This window comes from Poecile atricapillus, chromosome 2, assembly GCF_030490865.1.
Source record: "Poecile atricapillus isolate bPoeAtr1 chromosome 2, bPoeAtr1.hap1, whole genome shotgun sequence".
Lineage (NCBI taxonomy): Eukaryota > Metazoa > Chordata > Aves > Passeriformes > Paridae > Poecile > Poecile atricapillus.
In genome coordinates this window covers 154,148,465-154,162,569 of record NC_081250.1, presented here as the reverse complement: position 1 = coordinate 154,162,569, position 14,105 = coordinate 154,148,465, and the positions used below count along the sequence as shown (strand labels likewise).

Genomic DNA, 14,105 nt, shown 5'->3' with positions numbered 1-14,105 from the left:
CACGGACACACACACGGGACACACACACGGACACACACGGGACACACACGGACACACAGACACACACACGGACACACACACGGACACACACACGGACACACACACGGACACACACGGACACACAGACACACACACGGACACACACACGGACACACACACGGGACACACGGACACACACACGGGACACACACACGGGACACACACACGGACACACACACGGGACACACACACGGACACACACACGGGACACACACACGGGACACACACACGGGACACACGGACACACACACACACACGGACACACACACGGGACACACACACGGGACACACACACGGACACACGCACGGGACACACGGACACACAGACACACACACGGGACACACACATGGACACACACACAGGACACACACGGGACACACACACGGACACACACACGGACACACACACGGGACACACACACGGGACACACACACGGACACACACACGGGACACACGGACACACAGACACACACACGGGACACACACATGGACACACACACAGGACACACACGGGACACACACACGGGACACACACACGGACACACACACGGACACACACACGGACACACACACGGGACACACGGGACACACACACGGACACACACACGGACACACACACGGGACACACACACGGACACACACACGGACACACACACGGACACACACACGGACACACACACGGACACACACACGGGACACACACACGGGACACACACACGGACACACACACGGACACACACACGGGACACACACACGGACACACACACGGGACACACACACGGACACACACACGGGACACACACACGGACACACACACGGACACACACACGGGACACACACACGGACACACACACGGACACACACACGGACACACACACGGGACACACACGGGACACACACACGGACACACACACGGGACACACACACGGGACACACACGGGACACACACACGGACACACGGGACACACAGACATACACGGACACACCCGGGTGTGCACACCCGAGCGCTCTCTGGCGCACACGCGAGCAGGCGTGCACCACAGGCACACACAAACAAACACACGCACACATTTACACAATCACCCCCACCCTGCTGAGCCCGCCCCAAACTCACCCCCGGGGGGTGGGGTCACACAGGGGGCGTTACCCAAACGGGGGGGGGGGGAACGGAGCAAACCCCGCCCTTCCCGGTGTCCCCCCGCCCTCCCGGGTCCCCCCCGTCCCGCCGCTCCCGCGCCCCCGCCGCCAGCCCCCCCCGCGCTCCCCTCCCGCCCCGGGAGCCCCCCGCTCCCTCCCCCGCGCCCCCCCGGCCCCTCGGTCACCGGTGCAGCAGAGCCGGGCGCTCAGGTACCGCCGCCGCTCGGGCCCGGAGCCGCCGCTCAGCCAGTCCCCACCGGCACCGGGGCTCGACATGGCCGCGCCGCTCCACCCGACGGGACCGGACGGGACCCACCATCCACCGAGCGAACGACGGACCCACGGCCGGGACCGACCAGCGGCACCGGGCGGACGGGACGGGCGGGGGGGGGAAACGGGCGGGACCCGCCCCGCTCCGCCCCGCCCTCCCCTCGGCGGCTCCGGCTGCGCCACCGCCCGCAGCACCCGGGGAAACCCGAGGGATCCGAGGGGGAACTCCATCCCACACCCCCGGGCGATCTCCGGACGGGACATCATCCCCTCCGGCACTCGGGACCCCCGTGCCGGGACTCTGCACCCCACAAAGCCGGCACACAGCAGCCCCCTGTGCCCCCCACCCGCGCCCCTCCGCCCGGAGCCCCCTGGACCAGCCAGAGCTGCACTCCTGGCACCCCAAAATCTCCCGCAGCCTCGTCCCGGCCCCTCCGCACACACAGAGCCCCGCGGGTGGGGGCAGCTCCTGTCCCCCCGCTCGCTCCAGCGCCCGTTCCTCCCGGTTTCCCGTCCCTACCGGGGTCCCTGTGCCAAGGACAGCCCCCAGCGCGTTCTCCGGGGGGTCCCCAGGGACGCCCCCCAAGCTGCCGGGACCCCCTGTGCCCAACGCCGAGCCCCGCTGTCCCCGGCCGCGGTCGGAGCTGCCCGCCAGCACACGCAGGGCCGGACCAGTTTGTGCTGGGAAGGGGAACGGGGGTCCTGGGGGGTGCCACGGCATCCCGATCCCCCCGACCCCCCGGCCCCCCGCTCACCTTCTCCCGGCTCGCAGCAGCAACAGCAGCAGAGCGAGAAGCCCATGGCGCGTCCCGGCCCGGTGCCCCCCGCCCCGCTCGGCGTCCGGGTGGGAGTGCGGCGGAATCCGTGCCGGGAGTGCAGCGGAATCCGTGCCCGGAGCGCGGCCAGAGCGCGGCCAGTGACTCACCCAGCCCACGGCCTCACCCAGCGCGGCTCCTCCTGCTCCCGGCAGCGGGGAGCCCAACCCCGGCCACGCTGCTGAGACCCCCAGACCCGCACGGCTCTGGGCAGAGAGCAGCGGGCAGCTGGCACAAAGCTGGAGGGGCTCGAAACAGCAGGCACGGCACGGCATGGTGTGGTGTGGTGTGGCATGGCATGGGCACAGCCAGGCACAGCCAGGCACAGCTAGCTATGGCACAGCCGGGCACAGCCGGGCACAGCCAGGCATGGCATGGCAAGGCACGGCATGGCACAGTATGGCATGGACACAGCCAGACACAGCCACGCATGGCATGGCATGGCACAATGAAGCACAGCCAGACACAGCATGGCACAGCCATGGCACAGCCAGGCACAGCCAGCCATGGCACAGCTATGGCACAGCCAGGCACGGCATGGCACAGCCAGGCCTGGCACAGCCAGGCACAGCCAGCTATGGCACAGCCAGCCATGGCACAGCTATGGCACAGCCGGGCACAGCCAGCCATGGCACAGCCAGGCATGGCCTGGCACGGCATGGCACAGCCAGGCCTGGCAGAGCCAGGCACAGCCAGCTATGGCACAGCCAGCCATGGGCACAGCCAGGCACAGCCATGGCACAGCCAGGCACAGCCAGGCACAGCCAGCCATGGCACAGCCAAGCACAGCCAGGCACAGCCAGGCACAGCCAGGCACAGCCAGCTATGGCACAGCCATGGCACGGCCAGGCACAGCCAGGCACAGCCAGGCACAGCCATGGCACAGCCAGGCACAGCCAGGCACAGCCAGCTATGGCACAGCCAGCCATGGGCACAGCCAGGCACAGCCATGGCACAGCCAGGCACGGCCTGGCACGGCCCAGGACCCCCGGCCAGGGAGGCACTGGGGTGCTTTGAGGCCAGCCCGTGTCAGCACCCGGCTTCTGCCGGGGCTGCTGGAGCAAGGCACCTCCCTGCTGGGGGGACCCCGGGGGTCTCGGGGTGGGTTTGGGGGATCTCGGGGGCTCCGATGTTCAAAGCCAGCACGGCACGAGGCAGGCAGGGCGAACCGGGTCAGCAGGAGCGGGGGCTGGGCACGGCCCGGCCCGGCCCGGTGCCGACCCACGGCTCAGCCCCAGGGCAGCGGCAGCGCCGCATCTGCGCCGCCGAGATAAGGAACCGGGGGGAGCCGGGGGGGCCGGGGGGGCCGCGCCTCGGCGATAGCAGCGGGGAACAGAGCCTGGAACGGGACACGCGTCCCGTGGGATGCGCCTGCCCCGCCCGCCTCGCTTCCCGCAGGCTGCCACGGCTCCACACGCTCCCCATGGATCCGGGACGCTTCCCGTGGATCTGGGACGCTTCCCATGGATCTGGGATGCTTCCCATGGATCCGGGATGTTCCCATGGATCTGGGATGCTTCCCATGGATCTGGGACACTCCCCACGGCTCCACACGCTCCCCATGGATCCGGGACGCTTCCCATGGATCCGGGATGCTCCCCATGGATCCGGGATGCTTCCCATGGATCTGGGATGCTTCCCATGGATCTGGGATGTTCCCCATGGATCTGGGATGCTTCCCATGGATCTGGGATGGTTCCTATGGATCTGGGATGCTTCCCATGGATCCAACCCGCTCCCCATGGATCTGGGACGCTTCTCATGGATCTGGGACACTCCCAATGGATCTGGGACACTCCCCACGGCTCCACACGCTCCCCATGGATCCGGGATGCTTCCCATGGATCTGGGACACTTCCCATGGATCTGGGACACTCCCCATGGATCCGGGACATTCCCCGTGGATCCTGGATGCTCCCAATGGATCGGGGACGCTCCCCATGGATCCAGGACACTCCCCACGGATCCAGAACACTCCCCATGGATCTGGGACACTCCCCACGGATCCGGGACACTCCCCACGGATCCAGGACGCTTCCCAGGGCTACACCGCGGAGGACGTGGGACAGTGCCGGGAAGAGCTTCCCCACGGCCGCCCGAGGCAGCGCCGGGGGGCGGAGGCCGTGCCGGGGGGGCCGCGCCGGGGATGCCGGTGGTTGCCAGCCACGGCCCCTCGAGGCTGGTGAGTCACTGCTGCGGCCAGAAGCGGCATCCAACAACCCTCCCGGCCTGGCACAGCCCGAGCCGCCAGCGCGGTGGAAAAGCTGAGTGCAGCGGAAAGGGGGACACGGGGGGGGCTTCCCAAACCTCTGGGGCCCCCACCCGCCCACTGCCGCCACGTCTCTGGCAGCCTTGGAAACCGGAGCGGGGCCAAACAAACAGCGGCATCCTGCTGCCAAAACCAGCCGGCGCCGCCAGCAGGCTGCCAGGCTCTGCCTCGGCCACCCGAGCTTCCCCAGCCTTCTGTCCCCCGGCCCTGTGCCCCCCAGCCCTGTGCCCCCCGGCCCTCTGTCCCCCAATCCTCTGCACCAGCCCTGTGCCCCCCGGCCCTGTGCCCCCCGGCCCTGTGCCCCCCAATCCTCTGCACCAGCCCTGTGACCCCCAGCCCTGTGCCCCCCGGCCCTCTGTCCCCCAATCCTCTGCACCAGCCCTCTGCCCCCCAGCCTTGTGCCCCCCAGCCCTGTGTCCCCCAGCTCTCTGCCCCCCAACCCTCTGCTCCCCAACCCTCTTCCTCCAGCTCTCTGCCCCCAGCCCTGTGTCCCCCAGCCCTGTGTCCCCCAGCTCTCTGCCCCCCGGCCCTCTGTCCCCCAGCCCTGTGTCCCCCGGCCCCGCGGGCACGGGGATGCAGACACGGACAGGAGCTCCGCCTGAGCTGTGGTGCACCCCAAAAACACCTGCCCTGACACTGTGCCACAAGTGACACCGACAGCAGCTGGAACAGCCCGTCATGGGCACCGGGAGCCCACCACAGGCACCGGGAAATCCACCCGTGGGCACCGGGCAGCCCCTCATGGGCACCGGGAGCCCACCGTGGGCACCGGGCAGCCCCCCTTCCCCCCAGGAGGGTTTCATGACCAGCGCTCCAAACCAAACCCACTGGCCCGGCGTGGCGCAGCCGGGCACGGGGACCACCGGGGACACCCCGGAGCCCCCAAGGGACCGCCGGGAGCCGCCGATGCTGCCGGAGCCCCCCGGGAGTTCCCAGCTCGGGGGGGTCGCGGCGCTGAGCGATGATGGCCCCCGGCAGGTGCGACCTTGGGGGTGTCCTTCGGACTGGAGCGGCGCCAGGGACAGCGGCCCCCCCGGCCGGGAGCAGCGGGGGCTCCGGCCCGGCCAAGGTGCCCTGCCCGCCTTATCTGGCACCGGCACCGGCAGCGGCAGCCGCGGCTCGCAGCGGCCGCGGCAGCGGGGCCATCCCCGAGCGGCGGCGGCCCCGTGACGGTGCCCAGCGCCGCACACGGATCGACGGAAACCGCAGCCAACGCCCTGGAAAGTGCCCGGGGGGAGGGCCGGGGCCGCCCCGGCAGCTCGGATGCAGGTGGCTGCGGCCGCGCCGGGGCTGCGGGTGGGGGTCTCATAGGACCCCCGGACACCGGCATCCTCCCGGCGCTCCCCGTCCCCCTCTGTCACCAAATACCCGTCCCCAGAACTATTTGGCACCTCGGTGCCTCGGCACGGGGATGCTGCGGGAGGGTTTGGGCAGCCGGCTCGGCGCCAGGAAGCTCCTGCCGGGACCTCCACTCGTAAAAGTGCCGGGGTGGGCAGGGGGCGGAGGCACTGGGGGGCCACACTCTGTCGGTGCTGAGTCACCCTTGGGTACCAGCACTCCCCCCGCTTGGGTACCACTCCCACCGGGATGCTCCCCCAGGGCAGCTGAAGCCCCCCCAGAACCCAGCGCCGCACGCCTCTCCCTTCGTCCCCCACCCCACGGTGGGTGGGTCCCCCCTGAACCCCCCCAGGACCCCCACCCTGGCGGGCTGCAGGTGTCGTGTGGCTCCCCCTTCGCGGGTGGGCGGGGCGAGGGGCCGAGCCAAGCGCGGGGGGGCCGAGCGGAGCCCAACTCACCGGTGCCCCCCGGCTCGTCCCGCTGCCGCCGCCAGTACCAGACCAGGGCGAGGGATGCTGCGTGTCCCGCCGCCACCAGCGACGGGAACAGGGACCCGGTGTCCTCCATCGGGGACACGGCAGGGGCTCGGCACCGGCCGGGCTCGGCGGGTCAGGGACGAACCAGCGCCCGCCCCCACGGGGCAGCGCCCGCTCCGCCTTAACCCCTCCCGAACCGCGGCGTGGAGACGCCTCCTGCCCGCCACACCGGCAGGGCCCCCCCGTGTCCCCCCCCCATCCCGCGTCCCCCCCCCACCCCCCCCGAGTGTCCCCTTCATCCCGGCTTTTTATATCCTGGGACAACGCGCCCCGGCGGCGCCAGCCCCCCCCCGTCCCCGTCCTTTCCGCAGCCCCACCGGTCTCACCCACCCGGTACGACCTTCATGGGCAGGCAGGTGCGGGCAGGTGCGGGCAGGGTGCGGACAGGTGCGGAGCGCGGAGCGAGGGCGCAGCGCGGCTCCGCCGGTGGCGGCGGGGGCTGGGGGGGGGCGGGCAGGGAGCGGGCGCTGATATAAATAACCGGGGCCCGTCACCGAGCCCGAGTTAGAACATGACACGGGCGGGGGCGGGACGGGGCGACCGCGGCGGCGCCCCAGGACCCCCGGACCCCCCGGCACCGGGGCGGGTCACCCGGCCGATACCTCGGGGGTCGCCGTGACATCAGGACTGAGAGCCCCGGCACGGCCCCGCCGCCGAAGGACGCCGGGCCCCCGGGCAGGGGGATAGTGGGGCCACGGGGGGGTACCGGACCCCCTCCCCCCCGCGGGGACCCCGCAACCCCTGGCCGCCGGCGCGACCCCGTCCCCGCAAGCCGGTACTCCAGGCCGGGTTTTCCGGCAGCGGCTGCCGGGGCGGAGGGAAAGCCTGGAGCCGGATCGGCTGGCACCAGCACTGGACGGGGTCCAGTCCCACGCGTCCCACGCGAGGGTCGCGCAGCCACGGCAGCCCCGGAGCCCGGCGGGAGATGTGACCCCCGAGCCAGGCCTCGGGACAACCCCTCCGGTCCCCACGGGACGTGGGTGCTGCCCGCGAGGAGCCGCAGCCACGGGACAGCAGCGCCGCGGGCCCGGCCCCCCCGGCGGCCGGTGACTCACGGCGCTGGCAGGGACCGGGCTCGGCGCCTCCAGGCTGGAAACTTGGACCGGAGGCGGCTGCCCACGGCCACGGGCTGACTCACAGCCCGCGGGGATCGGGGGGGGGCCCCCGCCGCCGCCTCGGAGCGACACCACAGCTGCCCCGCCCGGGGGGGTGGGACACCGGACGCCCCGCACCCCCGCCGGGTCCAGCTGCCGCCGATCGTGTGTCGGATCGCGTGTCGCCAGGGAGGCGGGGACCCCCCCGCAGCCGCAGCCCCCTCCCCACCAGCGCTGCCCGCCCCAGCTGCCGCCGTCTGTCCGACCCACCCCAGGCCCAGTGGGGACCTCGGGGGGCAAAATCCCCACGGAATGCGCCCCCTCCCCGCCATGGCCCCCCTGAAGCGCCGCTCCCCAGGGCGCGGGGACCCCGCCGCACATCCCCCCGCAGCACAGCCCCCAGGGCCCGGCTTCCCCCCGGCACCGCGGCGGAGCCCGGCAGGGCGGCACCGGTGACTCCCCGGCACACGCCCGGTCCGTCACCCCACCAACCCGGGGACCCTGGGAAGCCACCTCAGTGCCCCCCGTGATCCCCCAGGGGCCACTCCAGCCCAGAGGGTCCCTGTGGGGTCAGGGCGAGGAACCCCCCAGACAGGGCAGGGGCCTGCAGGAACCCCTTGGCAAGGAAGAGCTGGGGGGCACTTAGGGAAGCTGGAGGACTGCGGGAGCTGAAGGACTTGGGGAGCTGAAGGACTCGGGGAGCTGAAGAACTTGGGGAGCTGAAGGACTTGGGGAGCTGAAGGACTCGGGGAGCTGAAGGACTCGGGGAGTTGAAGGACCTGGGGAGCTGGAGGACCTGGGGAGCTGAAGGACCTGGGGAGCTGAAGAACTTGGGGAGCTGAAGGACCTGGGGACCTGAAGGACCTGGGAGCTGAAGGACCTGGGGAGCTGAAGGACTTGTCCCATCCCTCCCCTGGGAGCAGAGGGGCTCGAGTGCCCCCCACCCACGAGAGCACCAGGAGCACCCCGGGGCTCTGATCGGTACCTGCGGCCGGGCCGGGCTGGGGGGGCGGCTGGGCCACCCCCTGCGCTGCGCTGACGGCGCTGGGCTCCACCTGCCCCACGCCCTCGTCCTTCCTCCGGTACAGCCGCTCACCGGCGGCGGGACGCGCCCGCTGGGGACCGGCGGCGGCGGCGGCGCGGGGCCGGGGGGCGGCGGGGCGGGGGACGCGCTGCAGGGAACGCGGGACCACGTCCGGCGGCAGCCGCAGGTACTGGCGCAGGTGGGCGACGCCGGCGTCCGTCAGGTACCAGTAGAGGTGTCGCCAGGCTGCCGTTTGTCGCACGAGGCCGCGGGAGCGCAGCGAGGCCATGGCACGCCGAACCTCCACGTTGGCCACGCCGGGCAGCTGCGGGTGGGTGCGCCGGGGGCAGCCGTCCCGCTCCCCGACCAGGACACCCTCGTGAAACAGCAGCTCCAGGATGGAGCGGAGCCGCTCCAGCGGCATCAGCATCCCCGCCACCATGGTGGCACGGCTCGGCTCCGGGCACGGGCCACAGGGCTCGGTTACGGCTCACCCAGCACGGCTCAACAGAGTCCAGAACCGCTCCGTACGGTACAGCCCAGTATGGCCCAGCACAGCCCGGTATGGCCCAGCACAGCCCGGTATGGCCCAGAGCAGCCCAGTACGGCCCAGAGCAGCTCAGCACGGTCCAGTACAGCCCAGCACGGTCCAGTACAGCCCAGCACGGTCCGACGCGGCTCAGTGTGGTCCAGCCCAGCCCAGTATGGTCCGGCCCGGCTCGCGGTCAGTGCAGCCCAGTGCAGCCCAGTGCAGTCCAGTACAGCCCAGTATGGCCCGGCACGTCCCGGCGCGATCCGACACGGCGCGGCGCTGGCTGCCGGCACGGCGGGAGCGGCTGCAGCTCCACCCCCGCTCGGGGGGGTCAGGGGGGGCCCCAGGCCCTGCCCTGACTCACCACCGGCCCCTCCCCGGCCCCGGCTCCCGCCCGGGGGGGGCACGGCCGGACCCGCCTCCCCCTTCCCCCCCTGCCCCGACCCACCCGGCCGGTTCCTGCGTGGGAACCCCCGCGGGCCCCGCCCCGCCCCCGCCCCGGGACCGGCCCCAGGGAGCACCCAGGGGGGACCCTGAGCCGGGGGGGGGGGGTCCTTGGGCTTGGAGGGGACCCCGAGCCGCGGCCATCCCGGAGCCCAGGGGGACACTGAGCCGCGGGGGTCTCTGAGCTTGGGAGGGGCACCCCGAGCCTGGGGAGGGACCCTGAGCCCTGCGGCTGTCCCTGAGCTCGGGAGAGGACCGTGAGCACGGGGTCCCGGAGAGGGGAGAGGCCCCGAGCCGGGCACGGCTCCTCCGCGCTCCCCCGAGCATCGCGCACCGGGGGGGTTCGGGCAGAGCCGCGGGCAGGGGTCGGGCAGGGGGGCGAGCAGGTGGATGGGCACGGGCAGGGCTCGGCAGCCACATCCGGCCACGTCAATATTTGCTCTGCTCCTGGCCCGGTTTATCCCGGCACCCCCGGGGGGACCCCGCACAGTCCCGGCAGTGACACCGGGACACAGCTGTGCCACACCACGCCCGCCGGCCGGCAGCTGGGGACACGGCAGCTGCCACTCCCCCGAGCCCCCCCGGCACCGAGAACCGCCCAACAACCCCCAGCGGCACCGCGGGGACCCCAGCACGGCCCCCGGCACAGCAGCGGGACCCCCGGCAGGGCCGCGGGAAGGGGACGCCCCCTCTCCATGGGCACAGCCAGGTTCCGTGCCCACATCACGCTGCAGGAGGAACCGTGTGGGACCAAGCGGGGTGCCAGGGTGTCCCCCACGCTGGGGGCTGCTCATGCCGGGAGAACAGACCCCCAAAACGGGAGGAGCCCCCCAAGGCTCCCTCAGCACCCCCGGCCAAGCGCAGGGAGCTCGGGGCGCTGGGATGCTGCAAGGCCGCAGCAGGAGCCCCCCGGCAGCCTTGGGGGAATGGAGGGACACCCCCCGGCACCCCCGTCCCCGCCGATGGCGCTACTGGGAGCGACAGCGGGGCTCACTGGGATTTACTGGTGGGGAGCAGTGACCCAGCCATGGGGGGCTGCTGCCTGTGGGGCGCCCGCCCCTGGCGATCCCAAACCCGCGGGGCTGATGTGCGACCCCGGGGGCTCCAGCAGGACTTGCACAACTTCCCCAAGCCTGCCTGCCCTCAGCCCTGAGGGGTGGTGGAGTGGGGCTCCCTTTACTCCATCACCGACCGGGGCCCCAGCACAGCTGGTGCGGGGCAACTGGGAGCACTGGGGTGCCCAGACCCCCTCGAAGGGAAGGCCTGGGGAAAGCATCAGCTGCCTGTCTGAGCCCCACCTCGGCACGTTCCACCCCCAGAGCCCCACAGCACCCCGGAACCCCAGCGGGGTGGGAGGGGGCAGCGGCTGGGGGGGAGCGGGAGTGATGGGGGGCGGGGAGGGGGACAAAGGGGAGCAGGGATGAGAAATGATGGGGAGCGGCTGTGGGTGGGTGCGATGGGGGCACCTCCAGGGAAGCGATGGGGGCAGCAGGAGCGCGTCCCCCCCCAGCCGTGGCCCCGCACCCCCAGCCCGCAGCGGGGTCACGGCCGCGCCGGCGGCTCCCTCCGGGAAATGCCGCGTCAGCGCCCGCCGCCCGCCGTGATCCAACGCGATGTGACAGCGGGGCCGCCGCCAGCGCCCCGCAGCTGCCCCGTGCCGGGCAGGGCCCCGCACCCACCGGGGAGGAACCCCCCCGCATCGGCCCCGCAGCTCCGCTCACCGGCCCGCACCGCCGGGAGCACCGGCTGCCAGCACGAGGGGCTGGGGGCACCCCCCGATCCCGCTCCTGTGCGCCCCATGGGCAGCCGGGCGGGGGGGGCAGCCCCCCAAAATGTGCCAGCGGCTTCTGGCCACGGGCCCGGCGCCGCCGTCCTGGTGCCGGTGCCAGCGCCGGTGCCGGTGCCAGTGCTGGGTCTGGCGGGGCTCCCCGTGCCCGGCGGAACAAAGCCGCGGCTGTTCGCGGAGGGCACCGCGGCCAGAGGCTCATAATGAGGCCGGTGCCGGCGGGGGTCCCGGCGCTGGGACGCTTCTCACGGTAAATCAGCCTCGCCGCAGCCCGGGCTCTGCCGGGGGGACACGAGCCGGGATCCCCTCGCTGGGGCCGGCGGCATCGCCACAGCTGCTGATCCTGCCGGTGTCCATCCCGAACCTCGCCGGGATCACCCCCGGACGCCCGAGGTCCATCCCATCCCCACCCCGAGGCTCCCGGGGTCCATCACGACCCCCGCCGGTGTCCATCCCACCCCGAGACCATCGCGACCCCCGCCTGTGTCCATCCCACCCCGAGACCATCGCGACCCCCGCCTGTGTCCATCCCACCCCGAGACCATCGCGACCCCCGCCGGTGTCCATCCCACCCCGAAGCTCCCGGGGTCCATCACGACCCCCGCCTGTGTCCATCCCACCCCGAAGCTCCCGGGGTCCATCACGACCCCCGCCCATGTCCATCCCACCCCGAGGCTCCCGGTGTCCATCCCCCACCCCGAGGCTCCCGGGCTCCATCACGACTTTCCCGGCGCGCATCCCATCTCTCGCCGGGTACATGCGGACCCTCGCCGGGCTCGGTTCCAGGCCGGGCCCGGCCCGGTGGCTCGCTGCGGTGCGGGGCCCCGCGGTGGCTCTGTGCCCGCTGCGGTGACACAGGGACCGCTGGCCGCCAGCAGCCCCGTGACCGGGCCCGTTCCTCACGGCCCAGCGCACCGGCTCTGCAGCACGGCTCGGTACCGCGGCACCGCCAGCGCGATGCCTGCCGGGGGCCCGGTGACACCGGCTCACTCTGGGCGATGCCGAGGCGTCCCCGGTGACCCCCGCCCTCCTGCCGGCGCTGCGACAGTGGCACAGGAGGGATGCGGCGCGGCTGGAGCTCCCCGGGACGCGCCCCCCCCTCCCCGGGACGCGGAACCTCCCCGGGACGCGGAACCTCCCCGGGACGCTGCCGGTGCCCTCGGGCCCGCTCCCGGGACCCCTCCCGGTGCCCCCTCCCCCGGTACCTTTGAGGGACGCGATCTCGTGGTGGATGCCCCGCGCCCCCTCCATGGCCGCCCGCGCTCCCGCACGCTGCCGGCCGGTCCCGCAGCCCCGGGGCGGGTCCGTCCCGCCCCCCCCGGCCCGCCCCGCCCCGCCGCAGCCCCCCGCCCCTGCGGCACCGACACCGCCCCCCCGGCAGCGCCTGGGACCGGCCCCGCAGGACAGCAGAGACCCCTCCCCAGCAACAACACCAGGGGACCCCCCCAGGACGGTCCCCCCGTCCCCATGAGTGCAGCACAGCCCCCCCGGCAGGGTGGTCCCACCGCCCGGACCCCCCCAGCACAGACCCCCCCCTCCCACCGGCACGCACAGTGCCCCCCACGCCCAGCCCCCAGGTACAGCCCCCAGGTACAGCCCCCCAGCTACAGCCCCCCAGCTACAGCCCCCAGGTACAGCCCCCCATGTACAGCCCCCCATGTCCAGCCCCCCAGGTACAGCCCCCAGGTACAGCCCCCCCAGGTACAGCCCCCAGGTACAGCCCCCCCAGGTACAGCCCCCATGTACAGCCCCCCACGCCCAGCCCCCCAGGTACAGCCCCCAGGTACAGCCCCCCAGGTACAGCCCCCCAGGTACAGCCCCCATGTACAGCCCCCATGTACAGCCCCCCAGGTACAGCCCCCCAGGTACAGCCCCCATGTCCAGCCCCCCAGGTACAGCCCCCAGGTACAGCCCCCCATGTACAGCCCCCCAGGTACAGCCCCCCAGGTACAGCCCCCAGGTACAGCCCCCATGTACAGCCCCCAGCTACAGCCCCCCAGGTACAGCCCCCCATGTACAGCCCCCCAGCTACAGCCCCCCATCTACAGCCCCCATGTACAGCCCCCAGGTACAGCCCCCAGGTACAGCCCCCAGGTACAGCCCCCCAGCTACAGCCCCCAGGTACAGCCCCCATGTACAGCCCCCATCTACAGCCCCCAGGTACAGCCCCCCACGCCCAGCCCCCAGGTACAGCCCCCCAGGTACAGCCCCCCAGGTACAGCCCCCACGCCCAGCCCCCCAGGTACAGCCCCCCATCTACAGCCCCCCATCTACAGCCCCCCATCTACAGCCCCCCAGGTACAGCCCCCCAGGTACAGCCCCCAGGTACAGCCCCCCATGTACAGCTCCCAGGTACAGCCCCCCATGTACAGCCCCCCAGGTACAGCCCCCCATGTACAGCCCCCAGGTACAGCCCCCCATGTAGAGCCCCCATGTACAGCCCCCCAGGTACAGCCCCCCAGGTACAGCCCCCAGGTACAGCCCCCATGTACAGCCCCCCAGGTACAGCCCCCCAGGTACAGCCCCCAGGTACAGCCCCCCAGATACAGCCCCCCATGTACAGCCCCCAGGTACAGCCCCCCAGGTACAGCCCCCATCTACAGCCCCCAGGTACAGCCCCCCAGGTACAGCCCCCATGTACAGCCCCCAGGTACAGCCCCCATGTACAGCCCCCAGGTACAGCCCCCCATGTCCAGTCCCCCATGTCCAGCCCCCCATGTACAGCCCCCCAGCTACAGCCCCCAGCTACAGCCCCTCAGCTACAGCCCCCAGGTACAGCCCCCATGTCCAGCCCCCATGTACAGCCCCCCAGGTACAGCC

The 14,105-nt window shown here is 72.5% G+C and overlaps 1 protein-coding gene across 1 annotated transcript in view; it reads right to left on the bottom strand.

Moving 5' to 3' along the window:
• PLEC (plectin) overlaps positions 1-14,105 on the bottom strand; it is an 86,135-nt gene that overhangs the window by 52,080 nt on the left and 19,950 nt on the right.